The following is a 25,575-nucleotide window of genomic DNA, read 5'->3' on the forward strand; positions in this document are numbered from 1 at the left end:
AACAGGCTATCGCATTGTGAAGTTTACGAGTATACATACGCGTCAGAAAATAGTTCTGCATGTCCGGATAAGACGAAGTCTTTTGTTCCTGCCTTCCACTGCCCATTTACCGAGCATACGTGTCCTTACTTTCTTTCGCGTGTTTATCGTTCTGTCGCAACCGCACGGCCAAATCACAGCTGCCTCTCAACGCTGCTCGTTTTTCCTGCCAGTTTTGTCTTTTGTTCCTTTCCTTGCATCACGCCATTTCATCACGTATAGCGTTGTGATGTGTGGTGCGCGTTCAAAGTGCGCGCCTTCGAAAAGTGCGCGTCACGGAAAAAAAAAAAAAAAACAAAAGGAGAAATACCAGAGTGCACGTGCGGTGCTGCTTAAACAAGAATGACGACGTTAAAGAGCGTCAAGCACGAGGATGCGTGGCAGGACGTGAAGTAAACAAAAGGTAAAACATCCAATGGGCAGCGAACACGGAGATTTCAAGGCCCAATGGCTTGACACCACGAAACAGCAGTATCTCCAATGAGAACGAGACAAGTGGGCCAGAGCTGAAGCAGGAGCCTGGGGGGACCAGAGCAAGGGGAATTCGAGGCAGGCAGTGCAAGCGGAAGGTCGTCACCGGACCGGGCGCTGAAGATGGGCCGTTGGGTTCCGGACCCGAGCCTACAGGACTTCCACCGGCCGGGGCCTCCTGCTGTCGGGTTCCCGCTCCAAAGGACCGTGGCCATCCGGTCCTGAACTCCTTTCCAGGGCCTGCGGACTTTGGTTCCGGCAGGCGAGCTACAGCCGTCGGGCTCCGGGCCCGAGCTGTGCGCCCAGCTGCTTGACTAGGTCGACCCTAGTTCCCGGACGCGTCGCCACCAGCCTGCGTTCTCCCGTCTCCGACGTGTCCACGCTCCTCAAGCCGAAACCATCACGATTTGGTAGGGCTTTTCGACGTGTCGCCAGCAGCCAGCGTTCCCTCGTCCTCATCCAGCCCACGCATTGACGCAGGAGTCACGGCGTTCCGGTTTCTCATCACCGCCGAAAACCAACTTGTGGGTGAGACTGCACCGATACTCTTGCGCTACTCCCATCACTCAGCCCCTTTCGAACGTTAGGTTTAGTTACTGACTTTGAACGTTCTTGTTGGGTGTTTACAGAGGTGTTTCGTCATGTCCAGTCAACTGTTTATTAAGTGTTTTGTTTTGTGAGGAATCTTTGCCTTTTTACTTTTCAATTAAACTTTTTGTGTGTTTCTTGGAAACCGAACGGCTTTGTCCTTATTAACAAAACTCTCTGAGGCTCAGCCCGGGAGAAAAACAAATCAGCAACAAGAACCCTGCATCACAAATTGGCGTCCGCAGCGACAGGACAAAGTCGTTTGTTTTTCCAGTAGATTTTTTGACGCGGTTAACACGATGACGAACACGTGGGAGTTAATTGAGTTGGCGGATAAAATGGGACTGACGGGAGCGGAGTTTAGAGTATGGTACGAGGAGCGGATGGAGAGGGAGCGTGAGCAACGGGCTGCAGAACGAAAGGCGGCGAAGGAAAAGCTTGAATTGGTGCTTAGAGCTAAGAAGGAGGAGCTAGAGCGCGTAACGCGTGAAAATAAAGTGTTGCTAGAGCGTCAGACACGCATACTGAAGCAGCAGCTCCAATTAGAGAGGGTGGACTTCGAGCGGCGACTCGAGCTTGCGATGGCGAAAAGGGGGCAGCTGGCGATGCAGAAGGTCGAGCAAGCGGTGAATGTTTGCTCCGATAGCAGCGTTTGCTGGAGGGAAGTCGATTCCTGCAAGGTTGGCCTCGAGCCTCGCGACAGCCTTACTTCGGAGCGAGAAGCTCAGATAGAGGAAGGCAGAGAGGTGGACAGCCAAGAAGGCAGGAGTCATGAGGAGTTTGTTGAAGCGACGGAAAGCTTCTCTGGCTGGGAACATATTACTTCCGTTAGCTGCTTGGGGACCTCTGAGAGGCCAAGCACCTATGAAGAAGAGCGCCTGGATATGGGCGACCTAGAAGCTGTGGAAAATGTTGTGGAGCAAAGCTTCGATAGCAGGGAACAAAGAAGTTCCATTCAGAATGAGGTGTGTATCAGAACGTCTCAAAGGCCGAGCACATTTCGGGAAGGGGTAGGGCTACCTCTCAATAGCTCCATGGAAGGAGCGCTAGAACGTCATTGGGAAGATGGCAGCGAATGCCATGAAGGCTCTGATATAGTGGCCACTGATTGTTTTGTACCGACAGAGGTAGCAGCAGGCACCACGTCAATGGTCCTAGACCATACGTATATCTCACTCAGAGAGAGAGGGGATTCTAGTTCACAGGATAGCGTAACTGCTATTTGTCCGAGAAAACACGATGGGAGTGCTGAAGCACTCTTCAAAATAAACAGTATCGAATCGGAGGTGGGCTCGATAGTAGGTATGGAGAATGCCAGACAGGGTCTTGAACCTGAGAACGTGATTGGTTTTGAACCTATAATTAAGTCCACTCAAGATGAGCTGTATAATGACCGAGCACAACGGCATCCCTTCTCAAGAATCCAGGAACCTCACACGCTTGTCGGAGCGTTTGGGCTTGCTGAGGGCACCCCGAGCTTGTGTTCATTAGATGGTGAACTAAAAGAAAGCATTTGTGTGAGAGATTGTGGCATTTGGACATTCGTGTCTCAGTGCGTTTCGTGTCGACGCCGACGGCTCGAGACCGCGCCCTGTTCCTCTGTGACCGGTAAGCGTTCATGTGGCCGGCGGGGGCGCAGACACGCGTTTCAGCGAAAGTGCATAAAAGCATGTTTGCCACAGTTACTTTCGAAACGTGCGAGAAGGGCAGTGCGTCTGGTTTGGGACGCGATAACCTGAGTGTAGGGTTAGAAAACCGGTAGCTCTTTCTGGACTTCGACTTTTAGATGCGGACACAAGTAGCTTTGTCCATAGTCGATTTTGTAGTAAAAAGGTTTATTCCGGGTTTCAGAACTTTTAAATGCAATTGGGTGAATCTAAAGTTTAAGTGTGGACATTTGGACGATGTAGCGAACTGTAGCCCGGTGATGTGTTGAACTGCGTGGTGCAAATATGTGGTTTAATTGTGACGTAGTGCAGAACGCGCACTCATCGGCAGTTTTTTTTCTAAAAAAAAAAAAAAAACTTGAATAAAAGGGGGGCGTATGTGATGTGTGGTGCGCGTTCAAAGTGCGCGCCTTCGAAAAGTGCGCGTCACGGAAAAAAAAAAAAAAACAAAAGGAGAAATACCAGAGTGCACGTGCGGTGCTGCTTAAACAAGAATGACGACGTTAAAGAGCGTCAAGCACGAGGATGCGTGGCAGGACGTGAAGTAAACAAAAGGTAAAACATCCAATGGGCAGCGAACACGGAGATTTCAAGGCCCAATGGCTTGACACCACGAAACAGCAGTATCTCCAATGAGAACGAGACAAGTGGGCCAGAGCTGAAGCAGGAGCCTGGGGGGACCAGAGCAAGGGGAATTCGAGGCAGGCAGTGCAAGCGGAAGGTCGTCACCGGACCGGGCGCTGAAGATGGGCCGTTGGGTTCCGGACCCGAGCCTACAGGACTTCCACCGGCCGGGGCCTCCTGCTGTCGGGTTCCCGCTCCAAAGGACCGTGGCCATCCGGTCCTGAACTCCTTTCCAGGGCCTGCGGACTTTGGTTCCGGCAGGCGAGCTACAGCCGTCGGGCTCCGGGCCCGAGCTGTGCGCCCAGCTGCTTGACTAGGTCGACCCTAGTTCCCGGACGCGTCGCCACCAGCCTGCGTTCTCCCGTCTCCGACGTGTCCACGCTCCTCAAGCCGAAACCATCACGATTTGGTAGGGCTTTTCGACGTGTCGCCAGCAGCCAGCGTTCCCTCGTCCTCATCCAGCCCACGCATTGACGCAGGAGTCACGGCGTTCCGGTTTCTCATCACCGCCGAAAACCAACTTGTGGGTGAGACTGCACCGATACTCTTGCGCTACTCCCATCACTCAGCCCCTTTCGAACGTTAGGTTTAGTTACTGACTTTGAACGTTCTTGTTGGGTGTTTACAGAGGTGTTTCGTCATGTCCAGTCAACTGTTTATTAAGTGTTTTGTTTTGTGAGGAATCTTTGCCTTTTTACTTTTCAATTAAACTTTTTGTGTGTTTCTTGGAAACCGAACGGCTTTGTCCTTATTAACAAAACTCTCTGAGGCTCAGCCCGGGAGAAAAACAAATCAGCAACAAGAACCCTGCATCACAAGCGTATACCTTCGCAAGATGTGAGGTCATCTTCAACCCCTACGTGGCACAGCGTCACGTCTTCCGTGCTCCACGACCTCCAAAGCAGATGACGATGCGCGCCCAGTGTTTGTTGCCTGATTCGGTTTGGTGTCGCCACTTTCGTTGGCTTGTTGGCTGCGTAGCAGGCAGCGCCGTCTTCTGGATGTATTCGGTGTTCTCGCAAAACTTTGCACTCATCTCACCCCCGATACCCTTCTACCCGAACAGATTCACCAAAATCCTCCCATTCTCAGAAAATGTTGCCACTTCGTCTTCGTCTTCTTCTTCCTCTTTTTTTATCGCCTTCCTACTCCGACTGCAATGAAAACCGTTCGCGTATGAAACCTATGTTTGCAAGGAAAGAAAGTGAGGGCAGGCGCGATGCTTCTATTCTGTCCGACATCACTATGTTCATTTCTCTCCTGGTAAGACATCTTGGCGATGTGTGCTTGGTACTCCACACATGTCTGGTCTAGCATGGTCTATTTTACGCACACTTTTTTTTGCATGTTTTCCGAGATGAACGTTGGCAAACACGTTATTTGGTACGCACCGTTACTTTTATCCTCCCTTTCTTCTCTATACACTAATTTTACTCGCTTTGCGTTTCCGTGAATATGGTAGAAGAAGTCATTATTTTCTTTTGAGTGGCTCTCACGAAACCGCGCAGTCCGAATACGTGATGCCAGACGTAGTAAACGAACAGTTGAATGTATTTCTTTTTTAAATGCGAAGCATTTCTTAGCGAACTTCAGCGACTTTGAGCGTATCTATCTATCTATCTATCTATCTATCTATATATCTATCTATCTATCTATCTATCTATCTATCTATCTATCTATCTAGCCACTTACGTTTCGATGCTCTTGTAGTCACCCCCTTGACTTGGCGTGAACCAAAGTTGGTATGGGAGGGTATGATGGTATGTTGAATATGAAGCGCTGGTCAAGACATGAATATTGTCACAATGACGTCGCGTACGTCGTGAAACACTTCCCTCCAGAGAGTGGCACATACCCACGGGCGAGTATGTGCCGCTGGTATGTGACACAATTGATAGACACTTAGTATCTACTCAGGATTGATGAGAGCACACATGAGCAATTTTAACGTGCGAGCGTTAAGAAATACCCGACGTCGGTAGCGTTAACCCAACGATTGCAAAGAACAAATGTCAGGGTCTCAGCTGGAATTGAACCCAAGCATTCAGCATGGCAATGAAGCATTTTACCACAGAGATATACGCCCGGTCTCGAAACTACTTTTCAAAAAGACGTTAATCTTCGTGAAATGTGAATAATGGTTGCAGCGGTGCGTACCCAATTTGACAAACATTACAAATGTACTCCTTTCATACAGCCGTCATGTCGGGTTAACGTTAATTGTGGTTAGGTGCCGTGCGCTGAAGTTAATTTATGTAGTACTGTCCAGGGTTAGCATTGCGCAAGCATCAGCACTTGGTATCAGCTTCTGGTGTTGCTAATACGCATGTTCCAGCTGTCATTGTTGTGCAAGTGCAAACTACTGGTTATATAAACATCTGAAACTCTTCAACATATGTCTGTGCGTGTAACATTTGCAAACATATCTAGCGTCATTTCTTGACGTGTCGCTCGATAAAAAAACTTGCAACACGGTCTCCTTTCCTCCACGTGCTTCGCATAACGTCGATTTCCAGGTACGTGGGATCTGTCAAACTTTTTTTCATTTGCAGTCCTCCGACCAGAACGGAACAACAGGTCTTAGAGTTGGGCTTGAAGCAACCATTTCTTTCCAATTCGAGCTTTCTCCAGTTAAGCTTAACAAGCGCTAATTTCCCGTGTATAAGCTTGTTTTGATTGGCGCTTGCCTTAATGTGGCTGAAGTCAAAATGAAACAACGGAAAAGCTTTTATGAACGCGTGCAATGGCTACGCTGGCGCAAACACACCAATTTGTAAACTAGAGTATTGCATCGAACTTTATTCTGAGATAAGGGAGACCCCAAAAATGAAGTCTACCAAAAGTTGATTCATCAAGCGTATATTTCCTGGCATGCATCTAACGTAGACGGCTGTTGTTTCGTTGACGCTGCAGTTTGATTCAGCGTTAGTGCTTCGACACTAACAAATTAAAACACGCTGTTAGAGAGTTTTGGTATATCGGAAAACACTTATGCTAGCGTTAGCGTGCGTCTCAGCGCTAACGCTAAAACAGAACACGCTTCCTGTCAACTGGTGGCCTTTTAGTACAGCGGAAGGTACTCCCACTAACGCAAATGCAAGCAGCTGCGGCGCCATGAAGTTATAAAAAATTGGCAGATCCCACGTACAGGGGGAATGCATTATATGCGAAGCACGAATGAGGAAGGCTGATATGTCACTTTAAAATCATTACAACGTTACGAGGTGAAGGTGAAATATGCCGTACATAAGTTCCCTATCATGGTTATCGTCTTTGGACGTGTCATTTACCTTCGTCACCTATTCACATCACCTGATACTAAATTGGTATATCGGGAGCTAGCGAAACGGCCGCAAGCGTGCTATGAGCGTAGCGTGTAGTCAAGTTTTACATGACACGCATCTCATAATTATCATGCTTGCACCAGTCACATACCTTCGTTATCCATTCACGCCCCGTAATACCATATTTGGTATAAGTGAAGTTAGCGTAACCACCGCGAAGTCATCATAACCGTGGCATGTAATCATCTTGTTACATGACACGCCTCTCATGATTATCATGTTTGCACCAGTCACCTTCGTCAACCATTCACGTCCTGTAATTCCAAATTTGTTATATATGAAGCTAGCGAAACGGCCGCGAGTGGATCATGAGCATGGCATGTAGTGATATTGTTACATGACACGCATCCAATGAATTTCATGTTAGGGTATGTCGCTTGTGTTTGCCATGCAGTCATGTCACACCATACTAGTTTTGCAACATGTCACGTGAAGGAAACCACCACAAGAGAAGCAAGACAATAAATATAAATCATGACATTCGTCATATACATATCATGATTTTGATGTTATGACTAGTCAGTTATGCTGGTAATACAGTCATGTTATGCCATACCAAGTTTCGTATTGATACCGTTATTGAAACAGCCAGGAGAGCTAAAAGTAGTAGGTGGCTAGATAGATAGATACGCTCAAAGTCGCCGATGCTCGCTAACAAATGTTTTGTATTTAAAACACCATATGCATTACAAAAACCTCAAGTGTGCCACTAAATCGAACTGACCCGAAGTCACCATTCAAGCGTCACCGTGCCGCGTTTGGTTCAGTATTACGTCTGACGGCCTCAAACACATCATTTTCTCTCGACGTATGCCGTAATCGGGTATTCCTTGAGACCCCTATTATCTGCCTCAGCTTGGCTTGCAGCCGAATTTGCCTAAACATGGAAACAAGCGAATGAATGCAGTGGCCATTTTTGCGCGGCTACCAAAAACGAGGGCGAACTTTCTAAATAAGTTTGACTAAGCCTTCTGTACCCGAAATTCGCTGCGTATCTAAAAAACATAGCTCTTTTATCGGTAATTTACAACTGGCGAAACCTTTTTACTCCAACTAAATGAAACACGACAAGCGTCTGGAAATGGAGAAATTTAACAGTGCAGGTTGACGACTATAAAGATTCGAAGTGAATGAATCTCAGTTCAACAGGCACCGCCACCATGCCTTGCGTACGGGATCTGTTGCGTGCGTTAGTGCCGAATGCCGTATATCAGAAATAGCGTTAATACGTATATGGGTGCAGGCTACGTAACGTTCTGCACATGCTTGGTGTCGAGCACGTAACGCTAACGCTAAAGCTAAGTTCTTCTGAGAGGACGACGACGAAGTGATTCTGGCGTAGAACACTGCTGTCACTATCTGTAATTTTTCAAAGTTTTTCTGCGACTCTGTGGAAGACACCGTTCCAGTGACTGCGGCGATGGACGTGGATTCGCCTGGGCTTCCACCGCAACCATCGACGTCGTCCGCAGCTACCACGAGAAAGCGTACGGGCCACCCGAGTGATGCCGACAGCGAAGACACGCTGATTTACTCTACGGCCAGTGACGAGAGCTCCGATGAAGGCGACTTCGTGCCTGTGAGAAGGCGGCAGCGAAAAAGAAGACTAGTGATGCCGTCTCCAACAACAAGTAAGAATGTGACGACGACGCGAGAGCCCACGATACACACAATTCTGTTTGTGCCGGTCGATGTGGCTCATAGTCTCAACCGGCTCAATCGTCAAGTCACGTTTAGGTTTCTTGAGGAACTCACCCAGGGAGAGATCGCGGACGTGCGGATCAATGGCCGTAAGAATATCCTCGCCGTAGACGTCACTCAACGAAGCACATTGGAAGTGCTGAGCAACGTCAAGATGTTGGATAATATCAATGTTCGCTCATATATACCTGATGGCCGCGACTCTACGGCAGGCGTCATTTACGACGTCGACATTTCCATCAGCGAAAGTGACTTTGCTGCTCTCATCAAACCGGTGTCTGCAGAACTTACTATACTGCAAGCTCGTCGCCTTGGAAAATCACGCTGCGTGAAGCTGTGAAGCTCGTGTTCAAGGGTGACAGCCTTCCATCGCAAGTCAAGGTCGGCCATTTTCGACACACAGTGCGACCCTTTCTACCGAAGCCCCTTCAATGCCGGAAATTTTATAGATTGGGACATGTCAGTGCTGCTTGTACAAACCTGGCTGTGTGCTCGCTATGCTTAGAATCAAATAGCGCAGACGCTTGCCAGGCAGAACTTCGAAAGTGTCGAAACTGTCATAGCCCTCACGAAGCATCGTCAAAAGATTGCCCAATTATGAAAAAGGAAATGCAAGTGTTGAGGCAAATGGTCCGGGAAGGCTCAACTCACAGGGAGGCCGCTGCCCAAGTACGACGCCGTCGGCCTCGTCACCGGAGGTCCCTGAGGAGACCCAGTGCTGAAGCAAGGATTGAACCTCACCAAACGACCGCCGGCGTACCACCTCAAGCGTCCAGACACGCCGACAACAAATCCTCCAAGCAAGACAAGAGCATCACCGGCTCTCCTGAAGCATGGCCAGCGCTGGCAGCGATAGACCCACCGTTCGAGCCACCGCATTGCTCGTCTACAATCACTTCGGAACGAGAATGCGGTGATAGTCGCGACAAAGAAATCGTAGCCATGGTAAAGGCCCTTATGAATACCATTCGTATGCTTCTCACTAGCATTGACAGTCCGGCTGCAAAGAGTGCACTTAAGTTAGTTGATGCGCTGAAGCCGGTGCTATCAAGTCTGGAAAGGCACCATGGCTCTGCCTCTGCAAGCCTTTCGTAAAGAGGTCAAAGGAGCTCCGATATTTCAGTGGAATGCCTGAGGCCTCAAGCCCCGCATTTATGATATCCAACAATTTGTGTTTAAAAAGCAGTTTCCAAATATTGTTATCTGTGAGCCAAGGCTACACAATGCAATACGACTATCTAGGTACGAAGCCTTCAAGTCCGCTACCTGCAACGAACAGAGTAAAGTCATTGTATATATCAGATGCAACCTTACCTATATCGAGCACCGTGTAGCACCTCACGACGACAACCAGTACGTCTGCTTGACAGTTAAACGTAGAGACCTCAATTTCACGCTTGTAGGCGCATATATATCACCTTCAAACCGTTTTGAACCTGAAAGACTACGTGAACTGTTAACAGCCACACCTGGACCATGGATCATCACCGGAGATTTCAACGCTCACCACTCACTATGGGGAAGTCAGAAGACAGACAGTCGCGGAAGGCAAGTATTCTCCTTTGCTCTGGAGCAGCAGCTGCTTTGTGTAAACGACAGAAGCCCAACGTTTCTACGGGGAACGACATACAGCAGTTGCCTTGACTTGACCTTTGTGTCACGAAGCCTAATTGGAAAAGTCAAGTGGTTCGCAGACTATGAAAGTCTTGGAAGCGACCACATACCAACTTATTTGAAGATCAAGGGCCTAGAAAAATCGCCAAACTACGACACTTCGACTCGCATCGAATGGACAAAGTTCAGGTCACTGACGGAAAAAAGGCGTCAAGAAAATAAAGCGCGTCCTCTTGATACTCTCGAGGATATGATCAGAGGTGCTACTCAAGAAGCGACCTGTCATATTCAATATACTTCAGAATATTGTCAACATCAAGCGGAATTGGAACGACTCAGAGCGATCCGTCGTCGCGCAGAAAGAAGATATAGGCGCACTAAGTCCATTCACGACTTGAAGGAGGCAAGGCGCCTACAGAAAAAAATCAGCGGTGAATCATTTCACTTCAACCCTTTCGCTGGAAATATCTGTGCGAATCTTTGGATCCAGACAAGCCTTTGACGCAGACATGGAGGATTTTTCGTGGCCTACGAACATCGCCACATCAACATCGCCCCTTCAAGTGTCTTTCTCTCCACCAAGGCGCACCGAAATTGAAGTAGCAGAAGATGTTTGCATGAAAGTTGCCGGTCATGCGTCCGCGTGCACCACGCGCCACCTAGAAAACGCTCCAGTTTCCAGAGATTCAAGAATGGACACCTTTTTCTCTCTAGAGGAACTACAAGCGGCCTTTACGGCATGCAAACGATCTTCATCGCCTGGTCCGGATGGGATCACGTACATGGCTCGTTGCAACCTAGGAGAAGCAGCTCGGCGGGCCCTTCTATCCGTGTACAACGACTCGTGGAGCAGCGGATTTATCCCTCATTCATGGAAATCCAGCCACCTCGTCCCTGTGCTTAAACCAGGTAAATCTCATCTGCACTTGACCTCTTATCGCCCCATCGCGCTTACCAGCTGTTTCGGGAAAGTGATGGAGAGGATGATTTTGACTCGCCTAGAGTGGTACCTGGAGCGCCACAATGTATACCCTCATGCTATCACGGGCTTTCGGCGTGGGTGGTCCGCAATTGATAACGTTATAGACCTGGTCTCATCTGTTCTGCATCAAAAAAAGACTGAAACGTTTATCTGCGGCGTTGTTCTTGGACGTGAAAGGTGCATACGATAACGTATCACATGAAGCCATTCTGGATGTCATGGAAAATATTGAATTAGGGGGTCGGGTTTACCAATGGATCCACAGCTATCTGAAAGGCAAAACTTTCTTTGTACATATAGAGAACGGCACAACAACGCACCATTGCAACCGTCGAGGTGTGCCTCAAGGGGGTGCTCTTAGCCCCACACTTTTCAATCTAGCCCTACTCGGCCTGGTTGACGCACTTCCAGAATCTGTCCAAATATCAATATATATGCAGATGACATCTTCATCTGGGCGTCAGGCATAACACGCCTTCATTTGCGGTCCCGGCTTCAGAGAGTGGCTACAATAGCGACAAAGTACCTGGAAGAACGATTGATTGATATATATGGTTTAACGTCCCAAAACCACTATATGATTATGAAAGACGCCGTAGTGGAAGGCTCCGGAAATTTAGACCACCTGGGGTTCTTTGACGTGCACCCAAATCTGAGCACTCGGGCCTACAACATTTCCGCCTCCATCGGAAATGCAGCCGCCTACCTGGAAGAACGGGGACTAGAGCTGTCATCAGAGAATTGCTCGCTTATAGCATTCATGCATAAGGCTAGGAGCCCATATGTTATTAAAATCAACGGACACACGATCAACTACGTGAAGACCCACCGATTCCTCGGAGTCATAGTTGATCGCGACCTCTCCGGGAGCCCTCACATTGCCCACATGAAAACTAAACTCACCATGATCACCCACGTACTGAGGTTTCTTGCTGGAAAAACGTGGGGTGCATCGGTACGAGCAATGCTCCAACTCTACACTGTTCTGTTCCTCGGTTATATGCGATACAGCTTACCCGTACTTTGCGGGATCCGAAGAACAAACTTGCGCGTCCTCCAGTCGATCCTAGCCCAAGCCCTGAGAATATGCCTTGGTCTCCCGAGATGCGCGTCTGCAGCAGCGACAGTCATCATTGCGCGTGATTATCCAGTCAACGCATGCATCCGCGTAGACGCTTTGAGAATGCACATAGGACATTTCGCTCGGCTTCCATCTCATCACCTCGCCTCACTTCGAACTTACAGGCCCCACTCAGCGTTCTGCGCAACTGTAGCTCAGCATTGCGCAGTGCTTCCATTGCACTTCACGCATGCAGCACATTATGGTGCCTACACCCTCTCAAAGACCTTCTTACAATTCCTGGCATCCAAAATAAGAAAAAGTTGTCGCATCTAGCCCTGAAACAGGCCACATTACTTTTCCTGCAAGAGAAGCACAATGGACGCCTTCACATTTACACGGATGGCTCGGTGTCTTAAGTAAGCTCCGCAGGGGCGGTGGTTATTCCCGCGAGGCACATCACAATTAAATTCATGACATCCCATTCGACGTCGTCGACAGCTGCAGAACTTGCAGCCATACGTGCAGCTCTGGAGTTTATAGTGAAAGAACCTTCGGAAATTTGGTCTATCTTCTCGGACTCGCAGGCATCTCTTCAATGTTTTATGTCACCCTTTCGCCATGGACCTAATGAACAGTTAGTAGCTGAAATAAGGCTTCTTCATCACCAAGCAATCGAAAAACAGCCCAGCATAGTGTATCAGTGTATACCAGGACATTGCGGTATATATGGCAATGACCGCGCAGATGAGGCCGCTAGATCTGCACACGATGGTACTCAATACATAGCCATCCCGTTCTCAAGAACCGACGCAGCTACAAGACTTCGTTCGCTTGCACGTGACCTCACACTGGTACAGTGGAACTCAACAGACTTCACAAACGCGTGCCTGCATAACTTGGATCCCGATCTGCAGCTTCGTCTTCCCCCAAAGATATCTCGAGCTGAGGAGACTCTTCTATGCCGCCTGTGGCTTGGAGTGGCCTTCACGAACGCATACTTTTATCTCATTGGGATGGCCAGCTCTCCCACATGCACTTACTGCAGTTGCGAAGAAACCATCGCGCACCTTCTGTGTGAGTGCACCCATTTCAACGCGCAGAGACAAGAACTCACTGCAGCTCTGGATAGAGTAGACGATCGGCCTTTGTCGGAACAAAGGATTCTGGGTCATTGGCCGAGCCCATCCTCAGCCGAGAAGGCTTTGAAAGCTTTGCTGCGCTTTTTGCGGACAACTGGCCTGAGAGACAGACTTTAGTGTCTTATACTCTTTGATGTTGCCTTTCCTCTGTCGCAATTTTTTTGTAATTTCTCCCTCTCTTCGCAACATTTTTTTAACATCTTTCATTCCCCTCACCCCTTTCCCCAGCACAGGGTAGCCAGCCGGTCTAAGAACTGGCTAACCTCCCTGTCTTTCCGCTTAAACTTTCTTCCTTCCTTCCTTCCTTTCTTCCTAAATTCTTCCCTTTGCTGTTTTCCGCTATACTATATAAAGCTTTCTAATAACTTGCGGTTGAGGATTTGACGCAGCTTAACCACCTTTAACGTGAGATCGAGGAAGAGAGAGCGGGGAACGAATATGTGGATAATTTCGGTCATTAGTCAGTTACAGACCCCCGCCTGCCTTTGTTCTGAGCCTTTCATGACATCTTGTTAAGGTTAAGGCTTCCGCAATTCCCAACCATGCAAACTCTTCTGTGAGTACGGAAACGCATCTCTTGCTTCCCTACTTCACTGTGGCTTTACTTCAGAAGTCGCGGAAGTTACGAATAGTACGTCGGTGCAAGAGCACGCTGGAGGACGCCGTCTTATTCAATTAGGCAAGACTTACGCGAGCGAATCTGTGAAAAATGTAAACCGTGGACAATAACTTCTCCTACACTGCAATGCCTTTCACTGAACTCGGACCCTTTCTCTCTTACCCGATCTCTTGAACGTTCGTGAAAATACGAGAAATGCAACCACATTGACCTTGCCTCCCGAATAGACAGTATGCATTCTTAGCCCTCAAGGAAAAACTAACACGCTCTGATAATGCCAAAGCCGGCGGACCAATCGCAAAGCTCAGAGCAGCGTGAGCCCTCGCCTCAATCCAGCACGCTAGCTCGGCGCATGTCATTTACTTGCACGTCGTAGCATGCTCGGGCTCTGTAACGCACGTTAAACGGCTGATTGTTTATGCAAAGCGCCATCTGTTGTGTCCGACCACTTCATCTATACGATAGAAAACGAAGCAGTCAATCTTTGTATATAACACTTTTTTTCCTGCCAAGAAGATAGCGGGATATCACACTACTATCCGAAGAGCCCCTATAGCTTTATATGAGGGCTGACGGGGTTCTTTCTTTTAGGAGGAAGCCTGTCGTCGATTTGGTCACCCGTAGTAAGAACCGTTATTGGGCGCGTAGTTATAGGACTGGGGCGGTGTTTTCGCAGGGCGGTTGTGTTGCTACGGGCAGCGTCTTCCTCGGCGCATACTATACCGCAGGAAGATGAGGAGATCTCAGCGAAGGCGGTTTCCCGGAAGCGCGTACGAAGAGAGGGTCGTATTCTTGCGCGCTCCCCTCGTTTTATGAGAGATATCGCCATGCAGATACCAGCGTGCATAACGAACCGTACTAGGCGACACCATCATGTGAGGACGCCAATTTCCCGCACTCTACATTTTCGCCGTGTCAACAAAGCAGCCCCCACCCCCTCTCTATACCTACTTCTCCCCTATCTTTTCATCCGGCATTTATTTCTATTCGCGCGGAAAGCACGATGTTCTCGGAGCTCATTTGTATCTCGGTGAGAGATAAAGATGATGAAAGTAGGGGGATGGGGGTGAATTCGCAGTGTGCTCGTTTCCGCTAACACCACCACTCAAGGGTTTTATTACTATATTACTATTTTTTGAGCTCTGCACATTATGAATGTATATAGCGAGGCTTTCTATCCAGCGGAGTGGGAAATTGAACGATCCTTCATGGAAATTCGTGTGTTCATATGGTATGTGTAATTGATGGGGGTTAACGTCTATGAAAGGCGCCGTTTTTAAGGGCTCCGGAAACGTCGACCATCTGGTGATCTTTAGCGTGCACCTAAAGCTAAGTACGCGGTCCTTAAAAATTCTCGGCTCCACCACAAATGCGGCCACCGTCACCGGGATTCGATCCCACGACCTCTGGATCGACAGTCGAACACCATAAGCATTAGACTACCATGGCGGGTAATTTGTATGTGTTCGAGTCTACGCATGCGCATTGAAAATCGATTAGATTTCAAAGGAAGGGGGAGATGTTGAACTTCCCTGGCTTCGCCAATGATGCACTTGAAGATAAGCCAGACAGAAAACAACTCAAACTTGTTTTACTTCCGTATCGTTGATTGTTCTTTGATATGTTATTTTTTTATTCGTAGAATGAAAGTACAACGTAAAAAAACTATAACAACCGTTCTACTATCTCCTCCCTTGATGGAAGATCATCATTCGGGATTAAAGAAAAAGAAGTATAGACTGGAGTGGAGAGACCACTGTGGTGCGACGAGCGTTTGGCTTAACGCTTCCGAAATTCCCTGCATAAGTGTTACTTCGTTTTTGCTTTTTCTGTTTTTCGTTCCGTTTCTCATTCTTGATCTCTTTGCTTGGCGAGTGTCGCACGCAGGCGTCATCGTAGCGTACTTCCGAGTATTCTGTCCAGTCTTTGTTCAGCTCTTTTGTCCAGCGGCCTTCAGCGTTTTTAGGTGACGCTCGATTCCGCCGCCACTTTTTCACGGCATGTCTTTCTGGACATTGTTCACGACCGAACTCCATTATCCCCTCGAGTTGGGGGCGCCTGTAGAAGAAGGACTTTAGCGACACTCGCCGTCGCCACCGCCTGTCGACTCGGGCGGCCACTTCGACTCGCGGGTTTCTTTTTGTCGCTGCAGGGGCAGCCGGGGCCGTCTCGTACGGGAAACTGCACCTCTTTCCCACAATTTTTCACGACTTACTATCTGGTTCATCTTTCACTTATCGAAACCTCATTTCTTCACCTTTTCTGGAACCCCATTTTGCCGATAACGTATAATTCTGTACTTGGATGTTTGTGAGTTCTCTGCATCATTCGTGCAATGGTTAACCAAGTTGATCAAGTGAACCTTTTTCATCGGAATGACTGCTGAAATTCTGCTCTGAGAATGTAAGTTAGCCGCACACTTTCGATCCGAATCAGCTAAGCCCAGCATAGCATTGAAAAATCCGCGGTTTAAGTCATGTTCCTGAAATTCCAGGGATAAAGCTAACATTTCAAGATTGCATTACAAAAGGTGGCGCTGCTGTTACATGAGACCTACTCGAACCGATGGCGGATCTGTGCTGATGGGTTGGTCTCGCCAATCAACTGACCAGGTAGGTGATAATATAATACTGACTGCAGTGATGAGAATAAAGTTTAAATTATCGCACGTAACGACATATACTGCTCCAGAGCTTGTTTCTGTAAGGGCTGCATTGATGCATCAAATAAAAAAGAAACAGTTACCATCAAGTTTGAGAGAAAGGATGGAATAATGGCTACCAGGACATAAACATATTTCTAGTAATCACTTAGGCGACGAAGCAGCCCAATTAGCACTTAAAGAAACCCGAGTTGTTTTGATACCTCCGTCAACGACGTACGTGCCAAGAAAACTACACTTCCGTGCTCAAACATCTGTGCACGCTTTTTGGCGGTCTCATAACTTGATAAGGTGTTATCTACACCAGTTTGATCTTTTGTTAATGCTGCAACTGCCATAGCAAATTTCTCGTTCTGATGTGAAGCTCTTGTGTGATTCCTGCGCAATGAAACACACAATTGGACACGTCATGTGCAGCGGCGCTTTCTATGACCCTCACTCATTCTCACTTCATATGATTCTCGGATAACTGAACTCGAAACCGTTTTCTTCAACCAAAGTTCTAAAATCTTGGACATATATGCCTGGCAGCCACAGGAGGCAATGAAAGTGCTCCGAAAATAATCAGTCAACAGGCCTCTGCCACCGCCTGTAGACCCGATATGCTCCTCCAAGTGTGCGCGTGATTCTGCCAATCCTTCTGTTTTCTTTCATTTCTCTATTCGCCCCTTCATTTGTTCCCTCTGTGAAAGGTAGCAAGCTGGGCATGCGTATAGTTAACCCCCCTTCCTCTCCTTGCTACATCTCAACCTCTTCTAATTCTTGGAGTAACTAGGTGGTCACCGATACACTGAACGTAATTGTGATTCAGTCATGTGATTCACTGATTGTGTGACTAAAAAGAATTTAGTTTTCACCATTGTGACTTATTTTGATGATACACATTAATGTCATCTTTTCGTTTTCACCGGAAGTTTCAAGATGCGAACGAGTTGAAATGCATTATCTATAAACATCGCGACCGACGAGGCGCAAATAAACATAAATTCAGACAGTCAATGGCAGAGTGTGTATTTGAGAATCAGAACGTGGCGTTGTCCCTGACATTTCCAAAACGCGTGAGATAACGAGAACACGTGTGATTCGTGGAAAGTAAGAGAAAAGATACATTCACGACGAAACTTTATAGTGTGACAGAGGGGGGGGGGGCGACAAATATCTAAATTGAGCATGAATATCAAACAAGTCTACTTCACTCTACAGAGTTGAAATGAAAAAAAAACGGAAGGCAGCAGCCAGGGCACACAGATCATTATAAGCGCCATGTTCTAGAGTTTTAATATACATTGATTGATTGATATGTGGGGTTTAACGTCCCAAAATCACTATATGATTATGAGAGACGCCGTAGTGGAGGGCTCCGGAAATTTAGACCACCTGGGGTTCTTTAACGTGCACCCAAATCTGAGCACACAGGCCTACAACATTTCCGCCTCCATAGTTTTAATATACATGACTGTTTCGTTTTGGTTTTATATTCGCCAACATCTCAGACGCCGTGTACTCTGGTTCTAATTCAGAAAACTGCCGAGTTTTTTTTCTTTGTTTAATGAAAAAGGGGATTCTGCTGTCGAATCATGCCATAATAACACGCTATCCAAAAAGACACGGCGATGGTAGGGACAACATAAAACGTCAGCAGGCCGCTGGTCTAACACAGCAAACACACACCTCCTGCCAAAGCGCTGCAGCGCAGTCATAGAAAAGAAAAACAAGGAAAAGCGGGGAATCGTTTAATGGAGCGACGGTGGCGGTATTTTCTGGCCCGGAGCCAACCGGCGATACGTGCTCAGAGAAGCCGAGGAAGGTGGGATGGGGATGGCACATAAAGCTGCGAAAAAACAAGCGTCAGCATAGCTCCTATCAACGTCAAAACTCGATAAAAAAAGAAGAAGAAAAGAGAAGTGAGGTGGAGACGGGAAGTAGGGCGAGAAAATATACGGTGGCCGAACGCTTTCGCCTCCATTCCGCTTTGGTGACAACGTCTGCAGCATCTTCCTCCTCACCAGTCAGCCCACAAATCAAAGCGGTGCGTTTCATCGGGTGCTTCCGAGTTGTAGATGCAACCAGAGAGGTATATAGGAAAAGCGTGCGTGCGCTACACGCACTGCACAATGTGACATCGAGCGATTGCGGTACTCTATTGCGCGCACTGATGCGCTCTTCTATCGGAGTTTGTTATTTCGCCGGTGGCTGCACTGTTTGTGTGCCGGTGATATGTGCGCTCGTTTTCACTTTCAGAGGTAATGCAGGCGCCGCTTTAGGAAGAGTGTCGTAGGGTGTTTCTGTGCGTGACACCGAAACGACAAGGCAACGTCGTCAGAAAAAGGGTCTGTTTTCAGTGCAGTATTCAGATACGGCGAGTCAGTTTATGCGTATGCAGATAATAAAAATTTGTGAGACTTTCACATGCCAGAAAAACAGTATCATTACGTAACATACCGTAGTGGAAGGCTCCGGCAATCAAATCGCGTGGTGTTCCCTAAGGTGCAAAGACACCGCGCATTGCAAGGGTGTTGAGCATATCGGTTCCATCGAAATACAAACGCGTAATTGACCCCCAAACCATCGCGTCAACAGCCGAGCAACGTAGCTGCCGTATCACTGCGATGGACATGTTCATGCGGTGCACATAGGTAAAGTTCTGGGATAGTTAGAAATGCGTAAAGAAATTCTCAATAACGCAACACTATAAAACATGCATTCTTCCACAACCTGTTTTTTATTTTTTAAGTAGCTGTGAAACATAATAATTTGTGAACATCCTTGCTCTGCGGACGTTTCTGTTTCATAGAGTTTCATAAGTCTAACAGTTACCACTCAGAATTTTCATTGGAACGTTCTCTCACGTGTTCATTGTTCTATTGTGTTAGGAACATCACGAGCAAAAATATATATTACAGAGAAAACGAGTAAGCGGCATTACACGTAGTATCAACTTATTTCTAAATGTTATAATTAGAATAGCGCATAATAATTGCGGATCAAGTGACATATCTTACATGACTCAGTCAAGCAGGCTTCATTATTACGACAAAAAAGAGAAAAAAACTTACAAGCAAGTTTTATTATACGCCTTTCCTCGTTTCAAAAATTACTAGGACCATTGGTTGAAAGGCATGCAGGGAAAAGCATTGCAGGAAAAAAAAAACATAAGACAGGGCAGGAAATGACGCTACAGGAGCGGAATGGACAGAACAGGACAGACGTTTCTGTACATGACGCTTTTCATTTGCAAAGTTCACTACATGACATTATGCCTTGCACCTTGTTCTATCGCAGGCAACTACGGCTACAACGGCATCGACGAGTTCACCAGTCGGGCCAAGGACGCCGGCATCTGTGTGGCCAACTCGCACGCAATTCCAACGGATGCGGACGATGAGGACTATAATGCGGTGGTGCGCAGCATCGACAAGTTTGGCACAGCCAAAGTGGTGGTCTGCTTCTGCGAAGGTTTCACCGTGCAAGCGCTTATCAACGCCACCGCCAGGCTCAAGGTCGCCGGGAAATACATCTTCTTCGGCAGGTGAGCACTATAATGATAGCAATAACTCCTGCAGCGGACAATAACTCCTCGAATCTTGCTTCGACCGTGGACTTATGTCGGCAGCAACCATGTTAGAATCTCGTCCGAGACGTCATTGCGGACGAAGGCGACAAATGGGCGTTTTGTTGCGCTGTTACAATTTTTCAAGAGAGTCACTTGTTCGGCGGGGCACGGGGAACGGTAGGAACGTTCAAACGACCCCCCCCCCCTCCCCCAGAATTTTTTTTTACTTTACATGTGTATATATGCACGTACGCACAAAAACGTGTAAGGCATGCTTAGATTAACCAAGCGTATGCAATATATTCATGACTAAGACAGAAAGGAAGAGTATAAAAAAAATTCGGCGGATGCCACGTACTTGGGAATCGACATTATATAAGCGAAGCATGCAGATAGAAAGCGACTATGTTAGAATTTTTTATTGAACGACACGCCATGAAATGACGTTAAATATATGTACAAATGTTGCACGCACAGACATATGCTAAAGAGTTGCAGATGTATATATAACCAGTTGTTTGCATTTGTGCAACGATGCCAAATGGGACATGCGTATTAGCAACACCAGAAGCTGATATGAGGCGCTGATGCTCACGAGTATGCTGGCTCTGGACACTGCTACATAAATCAACTTCAGCGCATGGCACCTAATCACTATTGACGTTAACCCGACGTCAAATCAATCAAATCAAAATCTTTTATTTTCACCATTTCATGCAAAGGTGAAAAAGGAAGAACTGGAGAAAAAGCCGATAGTTCTTCGGCTTGACCAAACTCTGGTCCCCCAGGCAGACAGTGGTGAAGTTTGTTTCAAAACAAGAGAAGGAAGCGTGTTACAAAGTATAAAGCATTAAAGCAATAATAACATTTCAAGTGAATATAAAATAAACATTGCGATGAAGGAAGAAAAATGTATAAATTAAAAACAACTATACAGCAACTACAAAGTACAACCGAGAAACACTTTTTTTATAACGTAGAAAATAACTATAACAGCAGCATGCTATCAACAACCAGTGGGATTTTTTTTTCTAATCCTATGTTAAAGAGCCGTTACAGGAACAGGTCCAACATTTTAGTTTTGTTTAGCGGTAACACATCAGCACTTTGTCTGTTGAAATGGTTAAGTAGGGAAGGCAGTGTATGACAAAGGCGCTGTTTTCCATAATTTGTACGAGAAAAAGGAATTTGCCGTGGAGCCTGACGGCGAAATGAATATGTACTTTTGTTTTCTTGTAGATCAGCGAGGGTTGAAAATGAATCTAGCTTTCCTAGCATAGCACTCTGTAGCATTGTAGAGTTTTCAGTTTCCAAATATCACCAGCTTTTATTATTTTAATTTGCCGAAAAAGCTCTTCCGTATGTTCAGAAAAAGAAACATTTGCAACAGCTCGAACTGCCTTTTTTGAAGTGTTTCCATCCTCTAATTATTTTGTGCGGTGGTGTTTCCCCATATGAGTGAGCAATAAGTGAGTGAAAGAGAGCATGATAAATGAGGCGCTTAATTTTATAGGGCAATGTATTTCGATAGCGATTTAAAATACCAATAACTTTTCGCACTTTCGCACACACATTGTCAACATGAGCATTCCAGGACATATGCTCGGCGAATATAACTCCGAGTGTTTTCACAGAGGACGTAATGGTAATCTTATATGGACCCAGAACAATGTTATCTGGTAATGTAGTAGAACTTCCTTGGGCATGAAAAATGACACATTTTGTTTTGGCTTCATTAAGAATCAAGTAGTTTGCTTTTGACCAGCGTTGAATTTTGTTACAGACAGTGCTAGCTATAGGCATTATTTCTTCTAAGTCTTTTCCTGTAAAGAAAATTGAGCAGTCATCTGCATAAGCGACAACCTTACACATATCACTAATTTCTACGATGTCATTACTGTAATAAAGAAAAAATATCGGGCCAAGGATGCTACCTTAGGCACACCCGCTGTTAGAGGTTTCGTTTGTGACCTATTTTCATTAATTTCAACAAATTGATGTCGACTTTTTAAATAAGATCGGATAAGTTCAAGTGTTATTCCTCGGAAGCCATATCTTTCTAGTTTCGTAAGCAACAGTTGGTGGTTGACTCTATTAAATGCTTTGCTAAAGTCTAAGTATAACCCTAATGTTAGAAGCTTTTTTTCAATGTCCTTGAAGAATAAGATCCTTTTGTATATTTAATACACTTTCCGTAGACCGTCTTTTTCGAAAATTGTGCTGAAACTTGGTTAGCAAGTTATGTTTCTGCGAAAAATTATCAATACGGACGTTGATAATTTTTTCGAGGCCCTTCGATAATATAGAAAGAATAGAAATTGGTCTATAGTTGCCATTATTGTTCTTATCACCCCCTCTATGTAAAACTATTACTCGGGCTACTTGCATATTGCCAGGGAAAACTCCAGTCGACAAGGATGCGTTAAAAATGTGCGTTATAACAGGAGCGAGAAGGTCTGTGGCATACTTAATTGGTCTGATTTCTAAATCGTCCATATCCTTACTGCGGCTATTTTTCAGACATGAAAATGTTGCAGTCACCTCAGAAGTGTTAGTAGGCTTTAGAAATATAAACTCCCTTAACGAGGTTTGATGCAGTGTGGGCTGAATGCCGTGATCTACACATCTCACTTTCACAAAGAAATCATTGAATAGGTCCGCAAGTTCTGTGCCGCCTATAGAAATACCATCGATATTCAGTGTATCTATTCATGTAGTGGCTGGCCTGCGATTTAGTGTATCGCTTATTTTTCCCATACATTGTTATTTTGGCGCATACAATCATTATTAAATATACGCGTGTAGTAGTCATTTTTTGCCTCTTCTTTTTCTTTGTCCAATTTATTTTGAAGTTGTTTATATTCTTTCCACTTTGACAAGTCCTTTCACTCGACAAAACACTTGTAAAGTTTATTTTTTTGTTGATTAATCTTATGAATTATTTCGAAATCCAGGGCTTGCGCGATGGCTTTTGATTTCGGTAGCGCTGAATTGGAAATGATTTAAAGTAAAGCATTTTCAGTTTGTTCATAAACTTGTTATATGACTCATTGGCATCACTAATGGAAAATATGCCAGTCCAATCTGTTTCGCGCACAGCGTCTCAGAATTCATGAAGTGACTGAGCCGATATCTTGCGGTACGTTGTATTACTAGTAAACGTGCTTTCAGTTGACGTCTTTCGTTCGAGAAAAAGATATATGGGCATGTGATCACTGATGTCATGGCTTAAGATTCCAGATTTTGAATTATCGATAGTCGAGTTTATTATGAAAGTGTCTAGTAACGATGACGTCGAAGCGGTTACACGTGTTGGTGCTTTGATTACACTGTAGAAGTCATTGCACTCCAGGATTGACAAAAACTGTGCAGTAGCTGCTGTACTTGTCGTCATGTCGATATTAAAGTCCCGACCAAGTGTAAGTAGGTAGCCATTCATTTACAAATAACAGCAGATTGTCTAAAAACTGAAAGAAGGCAGAGGGGCGGGCATTAGGGGGTCGATATAAGACCCCAAATACTGTTTTTTCTTTTTTAATGCATAGAACTTCGTTATCTTCGGTAGCGACGCTATATTCTCGAAGAATATCATAACCATTTAAAGAAGTTAAAATCGCAACGCCGCCACCTCGGCCCTCCTTGTGATTTACATTGAAATGTTCGTATCCTTGAAGTGCACAGTACTCCGAGTCATCATTATACCAGGTTTCCGTAAACATCAAAACTTCAAAATTGAGGTTACATGATTCGATTAGCACAGTGACCTCATCCGTTTTGTTCAACAGCGACCTTGGATTTAGATGCACAATTTTTAGCAGTTTGTCTTTGTTAGTAATGTTGTGCTTCGTAATGATGTCGCCTGGACACACATAGCCTGAAGGCTCCATCTCTATTCTGGGCATGAATATATTGTAGTGTCTGTGATTTATGTGTTCGTTATCTCGTTCAAATCGCTTTCACGCATTATGCGGACAACAGGCGAAGTCTCCGTGCGGCGCGCATGAATAGTGCCATTTTTCGTTCACAGAAATTTCCAGCTGTGTTCTCGTTTGCGCGCTATTGCCATTCCGAGCATTTTCTTCACTTCAGGGCAAAGGTGATCATTTACGAACACAGGAGATTCAGCAGGTAGGCCGAGGGAGGCATTTGTTAGCCTTTTCTTGCGCGACTTCTGAAGCATGCAGTTGATCGCGTTTGTCTCTCCGCTGAAACTGAACAATTATATTGGTTTGACCAACCTGCTTTGTTCGAACCCTGTGGCAAACGTCAATGTCCTCAGGGGTTATAGTCTCGCCAACTTCCTCTCCAATTTTTTGGAGTACTTCAACAAGGTTCTCATTTGGTTTTTCGGCTATTCATTTAATTTCCCAATTCCGATTTCGCGAGTACTGCTCAGACTGCAAGAGGCCTGATTGGCAGTGCGCCAGTTTCTTTTCCAAAGAAAAAACTTTGTGCTGTAGCACACCGTTTTTTTTCTTGAGCGCATTATTTTCCTTTAAAGTTGCCACTAGTTTTTTATTGGTGTTATCTAGGGTCTTGCTGAAGAAATCCATGCTCTTCTTCATTTCATCAATTTCAGTGCGCAGATTTCTTTCTTCTGATCGGAAGCCTCGCTCTAGCGCTTCTTTCATTTGCTTCCACTCATTTTTGATTTCATCTTTGAAATCATGGATCAGTCTCGAAACTTCCTTGTTCATGTTAGTTACTACCGACAACACGAAGAAAATCACATAAAAAAATTACATATACAAAACACCGGGCAGCAGTGGCAGCTATTCAAGACTAGAACCAATTTTATGCTCTGAGAAGAGCGCCACTAACCTGCAAAACGCAGAAAAAATTGTTCAGCTTGTGCCTAGAACGTCGCCACTGCTGCCGAATGCAATCCTCGGTGAAGGGGCAGTCTTTATATATATGCAGATGGTCACGTGGTCCCGGAGATCACACGGACCTGGAATCAGTCGCCTCCTGGTGTTCTGCACATTGTGCTTGCTTCTGTGGGGCAGTCGATAATAATGGCACGTGTGTGATGATGCACAGTGGTCTCAGTTGCTCCCAGGTGCACGGCGAAACTGCAAAACGCAGAAGAAATTGTTCAGCTTGTGCCTAGAACGTCGCCACTGCTGCCGAATGGGCGTACGTGACGGCTGTATCAAAGGAGTACATATGTTTCGTTTGTAAAATTGGGCAGGCAACCAATATTGACATTTCACGAAGATTAGCACCTATTTGAAAACTAGTTTCGAGACCTGGCATAGCTCTGTGGTAAAATGCTTCATTGCAACGCAGAATGCTTCGGTCCAATTCGAGCTGGGACCCTGACATTTATTCTTTGCATGCCTCGGGTCGACGCTACCGATGTCGCGTATTTCCTTACGCTCGCGCGTTAAAATTGCTCGTGTAGGAAGTAAAATAGGAGGAGAAGAACAGCGGAGAGCTTAACCATGTTCTTGTTGTTCCTGGGTAGATACTAAGTGTCAATGGCCTGTGGCACATGTCCGCATACCAG

At 46.1% G+C, this 25,575-nt stretch overlaps 1 pseudogene; it reads left to right on the forward strand.

The window, feature by feature from the left end:
* LOC142786650 (metabotropic glutamate receptor 5-like) overlaps positions 1-25,575 on the forward strand; it is a 147,152-nt pseudogene that overhangs the window by 73,507 nt on the left and 48,070 nt on the right.

This window comes from Rhipicephalus microplus, unplaced genomic scaffold (assembly GCF_043290135.1).
Source record: "Rhipicephalus microplus isolate Deutch F79 unplaced genomic scaffold, USDA_Rmic scaffold_27, whole genome shotgun sequence".
Taxonomy (NCBI): Eukaryota; Metazoa; Arthropoda; class Arachnida; order Ixodida; family Ixodidae; genus Rhipicephalus; species Rhipicephalus microplus.